Below are 10,882 nucleotides of genomic sequence, written 5' to 3'. Positions count from 1 at the left end.
AATTTGGCTTCAGAAGTAGATTTTCGGTATAGTAAAGCAGTTATAGTAAGGAGGAGCAAAGTGTCTATATTACAAGTTTCATTTAATTGGTAGGACAGATACTAAGTATAGAAACCTTGGGAAACAAGCTAGAATAACAGCATTTTACAGATTTTATGTAATCGGGAAACAGGAGTGGAAACTTAAATGGAGTAGCATTCTTTTTAATAAGCTGATGGGAGTTCTCAGTTTTTAATCTTAGCTTTTTTTTATGTTACTATTCTTTTGAAACTGTGCAAAGCTTTGGCATATAATAAGCATTTATAAATGGAAATCTTAACAAATATTTGGTCTGTTGCAAACTTACCATATGTGAAAATGGAAGAAAAAAGTGTCAATGGATACAGAAAATTAAGGATTTAAGCTGGTGCTAACTGTCCTGCTACTCTGAAAGCCTTTTAAGTTATTTATTAGTTTATTAAACTGTATTTACTGATACTGGGGACAATGTTTGTATACACCAACTAGTACCTCTTGCATGTGTTTGGGATATCTGAGAACACTTTGCATGATTCGCCCAGTTTCATTGCAATATAATATTTCAGTGCCACTGGATCTTCATTTTTACACCAACTTTTCATGGTGACAAAGGCTCGGCTGTATGAATTGGCTAAATAATATTTGACTTCACATTCAAATCTTGAAAAGGTACTTTTCTGTTAAAAGATACCATTTCTGTTGCCTTAAACACTCTTAATTTGAAAGCTCATGACTGAAAATAAGCTGTAGTTACATAAAATCAACAGGTTTTCAGCGATTCAGCGAAGCTAGTTGACTGTGTGCTGTAGTTGAGCCTCACTGAACTTGTGATAAGTGTCTGTGCAGTCTGATTCTTCAGAGGTCACACTGATCAAACTGAAAACGTGCCCCTGGATGTGGCTGTCACTAAGTCCATGGATTCTGACTGTTGCTGCTCCGCAGAACTGAATTGTTGACCCTCTGGTCAGCAGTTGGGTCTGAGTGGGAGACGGTCGGTCCTTGGATTCATTTAATCCTTACATGAGTCCGGGAGGCTTATTATAAACTACAATGTGGCAACAAATGTCTTTGAAATGTGAGATGACACAGGCATTAGAGGAAGAATACTGCTCTGATGGTGAGCCGTGCTTTGTGCAACTACCTGGTGGCACAGGAGAAAAATAGCAGGTTTGATAGCCCTGACTTCCACGTATATTATGTAAGCTTCAAAGAAGTATCTGCTGACTTCTTTAGTGAGTTAACTTTAAAACAGCAGCCTGCAAATGCATTTTTCTTGCAGATCTTTGTCAGCATGAGGCAGGCAGCGGGAAATGGCTTACAGAAATGAAAAAGCAGGTCAAACCTGATTCAGAAAGTAGTAGTTTTTATTCAGGATACTTAAGCAGTTTGTTTTGCTGCATTTTTCCCCTACYGTTTAATTTTGAAGATTTTTGTTTTCTAAAGATGTCTTTGTTGAAGAATCAGTCTTCCCTCCCTCCCTCCCTCCTCACTCCTGTAATGTGCTTGTTAACTCGACTCTCASTCCTGCCCACAGCTTTCTCTGAGTTGGGAACTTATGTGGTTTAGAGTTGACCTGGCTAAATTAAATTATAGTTTGATTTTCAGTGTTTCGGTTTTGATTTAAATTCATCTGTCTGTGAAGGATTACTTCCTTCCAGTAGTTTAAATAACTTTGAAATCTAGCTGGATATGAATGGCTAAACACAGACTTGTTATCGGTTGGCTGAACCCTGCACTCGGATATATAGTGGAAGTCCCTTGAGACAAAATATTAGGATAGTAATAAAGGCAAGTCTTCCAGCAAGATTCAGGGAAAGCCCAACATGACCCTGGCTGTTTCTGAACTTGGAGAAAGTGATTGGGAAGAGGAGAGGGGATTATAAGCAAGCCTATCCTTTCACTTTGTGGGCACTTTTCAGTATTCTCAGGTAGCACTTGCCTCTTGACACCTAATCAAGCTTTAGGATTTAAAAGTTGCTGAAGGGACTGTGGTAACTTCAGCTGCCTACTTTTTTTTTTTTTTTTTTTGGTGTTGCTGACTTATGTTTCGTAAGAATCAACAGGTAACAAGTCAAAAAAAGCAGATGGTATCTCGGTGCAAGAGAACCTCCTGGTATGGAAGGATAGGCTTTAAAAAAATCATTTCTATGAGAGTTGGTCTTCAGTATTTTAGACCCAAATACTGGAAGGTATAAGAGCAGAGATGCCTGTTTCTTCAGATTCTGAAGTCAAACTCACCACAGTAATGGTATCCAGAGACATCAACACTGCAGCTAGTTCACGTAACTTCAGATGTAATATGGTTATCAAGTACAGAAAGTCTAACTCACAAGTAAATCTTTTGTGCTTTGTCGTGGTAATGACAGCTAACTTGTAATGAGGTCTTGGATTTAATGCATAAAACATCCTGTGTCCTGAAACCGGTTATTTAGATGGGTTGGTAAGCTCTACRCGGTAAAAGTCCTTATACCTCTTTATTCTCAAAGGCCTTCATTTTCCTTTTGAGCATGATCTTGTTCTTCCTGAGATTTCTAACTAGATTCAAAATGCTATATTCCGTGTTTTGAAATACAACACAGTTTGTACATTTGTTAGTCAGAAAAGCTAAGGTCAACCTCACACTTAATTTTGTCCCTAGAAAGCTACTAAAACATCTTACTTAAAATAGAAAAAATAAGTGCACAGTGAAAATGGAAAAGCTTGAATTAAAAAAAGAGGCCAAAGAAAATAGTGTGCTCTGTTGGAGAAATCTGTTATGTCTGAATAAAATCTAAGCGGAGGTAGGCAACAACAGGTCACTTGTATCCTAAATCAAATATTAAAGGTGGATGTTTACCATAATGAGTACGACTGTTATTTTCAGCATATGCAGCCTAAGTCTTAAATCCTAAATGATAAATGAAGAGCAATATTTTCACCATACTGATTATTTTCTCTACAGAAGATGCAGGCAACAAGAATTGTAGCCAAATGCTAGATATAGTTGAGCCTATAGTTGATAGAGGGTAGTCAGCCTGTATTTCTGAATTARTTTGTGCAATTTTTACTTCAAAAAGGGCTGCCATGCTTGGGGGCTGTGGCAGTGCATGTTCTGAAATTGGTGGCATATTTATAATCTTCRTTCCTAGTTTTAGAGGGAAGGGGCTTCCTCCTGCTCGGGAGAATGGTGAGGCTGAGATGTGACTCCAAGGCTGCTCCGACGAAGCCCCATATGCTGCACAGAGCCTTTGTGAAGTCGACTGCCAGGAGAGAATGTTACACTGGGCATTGTTTTACGTACCAGGGTTTATGTATTTTTATATCTTGGCTTGAATAACATTTTTAATGGAAATTATTTTCAATTCTGATATCATTGATCACCTTTTTATTTTTGTTTAAATTAATATCAGTGCCTGCAACTAGAATTCAAATATTCCTACATTCTAATTTAAAAAAAACCCTTGATATCCAGACTGAAGTGTTATCAAGTGTGCAGTTTTATACTGAAATTGGTATCAACCTTAAAAGTACCAAACATTTTTTCAGATCACACATCAGTCGGGAATAGTGGGGCAAATCCAGATTTACAGTATTTCTCTCAACAACATGCTGTCCTTATGACCCAACTATGTAGAAAGCTCTGATGTTTTAAAGAGTAGCTTTTTTCAAACTTCTTAGTAGTTGGACATTTATTTATTTTATGATGCTGCTAAGTCTTTTTTAAGCCAGACTTAAAACTCTCGTGCTTAAAATGAAACTTTATTGTCTTCTGTTCTTTGTAACTTTGCTCTCCTCATATGTTCTAAGTTTCAAAACTGCATATTTACAGTATTTTTGATAAAAAGCTGAGATGAAGAAAAAAAATACACCAAAAAATCTRTTTTGTAAATACAATTTATGCCTGATCAGTATGTGCCAACTAATGTTTTTCCTGTCTTCAATCATGTCTTTGTCCTATTATTAACAATCTTGCATGTTTGCAGTATATGTAAGATTTCTAAGAAGAATATACATGGGAAAACGGTCTGGAATAGCAATCACAGAAAACGTCACCTCGTGTTTCATTCTTTTTCCATCTGTATGCGCAGATATTTATGTAAACATGCTATTAAATAATTTAAGCCTAAGATTTCTCYTTAGGTAGATTTTTTTTATAAATTGCACAGGATACACGCTCCAGGCTGTAAATACTTTGAATGTGTCTCTGTTGCTGGGAACACACACAAATTCAGTGTTGCTCTTGTATCACTCTCGTTCATCTTTTTGTGTTTGGGGTGGTTTTCCGTTTATTTTTTTTYCCTCTGGAGCAAGGAGCACATAACATTTCCTATTCTAGATGGTACCTGAGACCAAAGGGCTCCCCTGCCTTCGTTTCAAACAGGAAGGACGCTGGTTTTGTGTATGTGAATTGTAACTTCCCACTTCTGCTAAATTACTGTAAAAATAAGWTTTGATATTTCTACTTTTACACGTATTAAAACTAACATGCTTCCTGGTGAAGATGATACCAAATGGATATTGCATTACATATACTTGTTTAGGGTTGCCTTGCACGTGGTTTTAAAACAAATCTTGTTTGCTCCGTGCTTTAGAGGTTCGTGGGAAGTTACGAGCAGGAGAGAGCAGCCCCTGTTGGAAAAGCTGGGGAGTTGTTGGATTTGAAGTTGAGCTTTTRTGTTTTTCTTTTGTGTTTGTTTTTTTAAGTTGGTGTGGACAATACTTAGGTGCAATTATTGCCTATAATAAACAGCCTACAGAAAAGTTGCAGTTTCTGTGTACATTGTAGACTTAAAGTGCCTAAGCATGAGTGGTCTCTGGGAGATGTATTTTAAATTTGTGCCTTTGTAGGTACTTCACTAAATAACAGAAGGTTATCTTTGGGAAAGCAAGTGCAACTGCTGGATCTAAAAAAGGGGCTTGATATGAAACTCCTGCTTTCTGTTTTTCTATATGTAGAATACCTGTGCGAGCTAAGGGTTATTATGAATGGGCAGCAAATAAGGTTTTGTAGAAAAGTTGATTTTCATATTTAATTATATTCTAAAAGCTCTGCCCAATATTCCCTCATATTCAGTTTTCTTCCTTTTTTTTCCCCGAGACTGAAGGACAGGCACATCTTTGGAAGGGTGGGATTTGAGAGAGCTCTGTAATGACAGCCTTGGTGTTGCATAAGCCTCTGCTCAGCAGGCCCATAGGTAACTGTAGCCAGGTAAGTAGTTCAGCTCGAGCTTAGGGAGACTGAGGTTCAGCACATCCATATGGATGTGGGGCACAAGGTGTGTGAAAGGGCTGGATTGTAACGTAGCTGTCTGAGACTGAACAAAGGCGATCCAAAGCAGAAAGCACAAATTGTGAGTTGTATCAGTTTTTTAAAATGCTATTAGGGTATCAAATGGCAAAACCTTCCCTTTACCTTACAACTACTATTTTGTTTTTCCCTGGAGAATTGTAAGAACCGAGGATGAAACCTGACTGCTCTGATTCAGCAGGAAAAAAAAGTGGTGAAAACAGTAGGTGCCTACTTTTGAATTAATTATGCATTCTAAATGTGAAGTGCTTGTAAATGGAGTTATTAATTTAAATCTACCAAAGGAAACCTTCTTAAAGGAAGATTTATAAAAACGTGTTGGGCTTTAAGCTCTAAAAAGTGTCTTTTTCATTCTAAACTCTATATAATGCCGTGGGAAAACTTGCTCTAGGAAGCTTAGTAAACATTTCTTTGCACTGTGTGTAAGAAATTATGTTKCTTATTATTTTACCGAAGAGCATCTAAGAAGCTGTTTCTTTCTTGCTTAGTAAGTGTTAGTGAGTGTCAGCATTTTAGTAATGTTGGCAAAAGTAGTACGTGCGCATAATCCAAAAAAATCAAAATTTTGGCATTAAATGTTGCAAAGTGAAAAGAGATTATACTTTTTTTTTTTTATCTCCCTAGGCATTCTGTTGAGATGCTGTAATTAATTTGTGCTGTATGAAAAACAATTTATTTAAATTAAATGTGTATTAGTTAGGTGCTAATGGTACTACCCCACTGACTTTAAGAAAAGCTCAAGATATTTGCTGTGTATCAACAGGCTTACCTTTGTAAAGCATAGATCTGAGAGGCATTTAATGCCTACAGCGTTAGAGATGACACAATATTTCAGCATCCCTACATCTACTCTGCATGCCTTGCATTTGAGCACTAAAGTGATGGCTTAGGCTGTTTTGTAGCACTTACTCTTAAGTTAAAAATATACCTTCCATTATTTTAGACAGTAGTTCCCTTGTTCAGAATAAGACAGCTTCTAAAGCTGAAGATCAATAAATGGTTATTGTATGTCAGTGTAATTCTTTTTTTGTATCCTACATCCCACTTGCCACATACAGACTTTATCTGCTCAGTTTCTGTAGTGGTCCAAAGCGGGGTGCTTGGAAAGCCCTGTGGGGAATGTTTCCCCTCCTTGTCTGGAATGCAGCAGCATGGGCTCAGACTTAATCCTATGAAGGACTGTTTGTCYGTAAAGAACCACTTACAGATATGATAAAATTTTAATTTCTGAGAATTTCAGAATTAAATTTAGGAAATCATTTACTTTCAGGAAAAAAAGACCTACTGTGTGAAAAGGTGAGTGGAATATCTTCCAAGTTTGACAGTGCACCCACTGCTGGATTTATCTCCCACCATTCTTCTTGACTGTCACCCTTCCTGATAGGTAGCCACTTAAACATGGACTGTATTTGTAATCTTCAGTAACTAAAGAAGATAAGTTATGTGTTTAAAACCACACTTCAAGGTCTCTTCTATCTCTGTCATCACTAGAATTTCAGGACTAGCAAGGAATATACTTGAAAAGAATTGTTAGAAGAATGTTACTTTATTTTTTTAAATAAATGCAATTTGGCTATGCATGCTTTTTTTTTTTTTTTTTTTTTTTTTTTTTCATGGATTCACACATAACAACACATACAGATGAATAATGCCATAACTGCTCAGTTAATTACTCCCAGGTACTTCTGCAGCAGTAAAAAACGTATGTGTATCTCCTTGGGAAGAAAATCTCCTTTAACTACAAGCAGAGGGGAAAAGTGCTCCACAGTTCTAAGGAAGAGAGCTGTGATACAACAGTTCTTGAGCAAGGGCTTTTGAAATGTTACGACCAAATGTTATGTAGACTCACTTAGGAAAGCTATTTGTTTCCTGAAGCTGTGTAATTATATGTATTGCAAGCAGCTTTTGAAAAGATAAAGCAAAAAATTAGGATGATAGCTTGATTTTTGGCATATTTGGAAGCGTGCAAGCTACACGAACTGTGGGACCTGCTCTTAAGAGTATTTTTCCCATTCCAGATAAGGGGGTGAATTTGAGATCCTGGCTAGAAGGAAAGTAATGAGTGTTTTTTGTTTTGTTTTTTTTCCACAAACTGAAAGAAATATACAATCTTTGAAACTTTCCAGAAGAAAGAAGTGATGTTTAATGTTGCAGGTTTGTCTTAGCGTTTTATAGCCTATGTTCTCTAGAGATAGAAACTTTGAATAATGTATCAGAAATACTTTGCTACTTCARGGTTCAAGGTTAATTGGTAGGTGCTAATATATGGAGCTAATATATGCTAATATATTTTTCAAGGTTTATTCCGGACTAGGTTTCTGTATCTTTCTGTTAAAGGCCATCAGTGAGCAAAACTTTAGTAGTTGTGTTCCCTTGTAAAAGACAAGCATGCGTGATTACCATATAGTTCAATGTAATATCGTAGGGACCATCCAAAATTTTAAAACATTAGCTTTAATTTTATAAAAACCACAGTTCTGTAGCAGAGAAGTCAAGGCAAGACTGGAAAAGTATCTGCTACCTGCCTGATTCTAGCTGTTCTGGACAGAAATAAGAAACTAAGGAGAGAAGTTGTTGCCATTTTGATTCATATGTTATAAAGGATAATAATAAAAAAGCTCTTACACATTTACTGTTGCTGGCATGGTAAAAGACAGCTGTTACTGCAAAGGAGTAGAGATGGACTATTCCTCAGAAGGTCGGAGAAGTGCTACGTTTACCAGCAAACCTTCCCAAAGAACAGGAAGCCTCTTTCCCTGAGCTCCATACGTGGGCTATTAATTATTGTTAAAGTTTCATGTTAACTGAATGCAATTTCTTACGTTTGTTCAAATGAGTCAACCCTAGAATGTTTTCAGCTTCTCGTCATAACCTGTTCATATAAAAATGCCTGTTCAGTTAAAGACACTCCTAAAACGTCATTATCAGAGGATTGCCCTGGACTCTCTTACAGCCATGGCCTTGACTGATCTTCATTCTTCAACTATGGAGCCAATTTTAAATTCTGTCTCTCCTGAAAGCTCAAACGGAGATAAAGCATCATCTCTAAATTACGAAAGGCACAAACTACTTCCTGCAGCTCCGGATGGGCAAACTTCCCCAAATGCTTCCCAACTGTCAATTATGAAAGCATTTTAATCACCATAGTCAAGTGGTTTACTGAAGTGCTCTTCTTTCTTTACATACAGATAATGTGCAAGAAGCAGTCCTACAGTTGTTGAAAACTAAAAGCCTACAGCCTCTGAATTAGGATTACASATTATGGTTGCTGTTTAAGGATCACAAAGGTCTAGTTGTCATCAAGTCATTCTCTTGATTTATGTTGGGAGCAGGTTCTAAGACAGTTTGGTCCTGAAATCCAGTTTTCTTCCTTGGGTGGGCACATGGAAGAGATCTATCCTCACAAGTGCAATGTAGTAAATGGGCAGCTCCATATAGGTTGCTCCAACAACATCTAGGAGAGTGGGGTATATGGATTTGGGAACAAAAGTGGTGGGTTGAAATTTGCCGGTTTTGTGCAAACCAGAATAACTTGGACCAACACGGCAAGACTACAGAGGTCTCTATGTGAGTATTTATTCAATGCGAAAACCTGGAAAAGTGGAGAATTTAAGTACCAGAAAAATTTCTTTTACTGAGAAACATGAAAAGAAATCTCTCCGCAAAATATCAAAGGAAAATTCAGAAATTAAAATACCTTAATGAGGAGTCATAGCTGCATGGAGAAGGACTCTTACAGAGCAAGACAGGGTGAGGACTTGTGACTCAAACTTGACATTAGGTAAATTTCAATAGAATAAAATAAACATTTTAATAGATTGATTCACTAATTAGATTGCAATTTGAAGTGATGAATTCACTGWAATGTGTCTAAAATTTGGACTGTATAGCTGGTTTGTAGACTGCATTGGTTTGGATGCCTTTGAGAAATTGCAAAGGGTCAAATGTTCTAAAACAAATTTTGCTGGTATCTGGCAAAGGAGGTCACATAAGTAGGAAAGGAGGGAAATACTACTTTTTACCATTTTAATAGCATACTGATAGCCTGGAAGAGAAAACTTTCTCTGAAAATTCTTTTTCCAAAAGCTGCTGGATCAAACTTCATGGTACCRGTAGAGTCAGAACTGTATTCTTGTAAAGTTAGAGGGGTAAATCTTCAGTACTTTAACTCTTCTGTGTGACTGTAACTTACCAGCTAAAAATAGAGCAAACATGGATTTCTTAAGGAAGCTGTAGATGAGAGAGCAAGAACTGACACATTTTAGTTATATTTTTGGCTTTCAAAGCAGCAGAAGCTGTCAGTAGGAAGAGATTTCCTGTTGCAGTTATGGGCTTCAAATCTGTGCTTAAATTTACTTCTTTTAGATGCCTGGAATTAAGGATCATTTATTTTCTCTTCTGTACTTTTTTAAATACATACTTTTTGGAGGCTACTGGCTGTACTGCTGAGACTTTTGTGCCACTGCCAAGAAACTCTATGTTGATACTTCCTCTCCTTTCCCCCTGCAACTTCCTCTCCTCCCCAGAACTGTGCTCGAGAAGGGGATATCCCACGATGGTAGTTTAAGCAGAGTGTTGAACTTGGCTGTGGATGTTACTGTAGGAACTCAACGCAGCCCCGTCTGCTACAGGCTTCCTAKAGGCTAGGCTGGATGACTTCTATCTCCTTTAGTTGCCTCTTTTCTGTAAATTGTTTTTCTTGTACGCTCCTCTTCCTTTCTCACCCCTGATTCTCGTTTCCCTGTGTGATCTGCTGTGCAGCCCTTGGACACGGCTCTTCGGGAGAGGTGGAGGTTTCGGCTGCAGCCTGCAGGCGCTCGCCGTGTCCCTACCTGGAGGTGAGAGACGTGCAGGCTGCCCAGGGAAGAGGGGGAGTCGCCGTCCCTGCAAGTGTTCAAGGAACGTGCAGATGAGGCCCTCGGGSACRTGGTTTAGCAGGCAGGGTGTTGGGGCGCTTACCTTTGGACTCGGTGAGCTCAAAGGTCTTTTCCACYCATTCTGATTCAATGATCACAAGTATGAGACTTCTCATCTCCTTGCTCCCACAAACAGGGACACCAATGTCAACACTTTCCCAGTTATCTTTAGCTGCAGGTATAGACAGTTATTACTCACTGTACCCCATTATGTACTTACAAAAGCTATTACTGCACACCCTGTCTTTTTCTCTCCCTACCATAAGCCCAGYTCTTTCAAACATCCCAGATAATCACTCCCTAAGTATTAATGTGACAGTCTCATTAATATATCTCAGAATCAATTCTGCCTTTTCTTTTGCAAGAACTTTGCAGTACTGGGCATTTGATCTACCATAATTCCCACGTCCTTTTTTGCAGTACTGTCATTAGACTATTATTTTCTCTATTTGTATTTATGCATTTCTTTTTAAGCGTAGTACTTAGTGTTTTAATTTTATACCTTTTTTTTCAGTGCATCAGAGCTATTTTAATTTCTAACGCTATCTTTTAAAGTAATTGTAGCTTGGTGTCTGCTAGATTTGTGTGTTTTCTGCTCCTATATTAAGATACTAGTAAAAATATTGAAACATGTTGCCCTCACAGGAGCACATGTGTATAT

This window comes from Nothoprocta perdicaria, unplaced genomic scaffold, assembly GCF_003342845.1.
Source record: "Nothoprocta perdicaria isolate Ctin4 unplaced genomic scaffold, notPer1 scaffold_194, whole genome shotgun sequence".
Lineage (NCBI taxonomy): Eukaryota > Metazoa > Chordata > Aves > Tinamiformes > Tinamidae > Nothoprocta > Nothoprocta perdicaria.
This window is presented reverse-complemented; position numbering follows the sequence as displayed.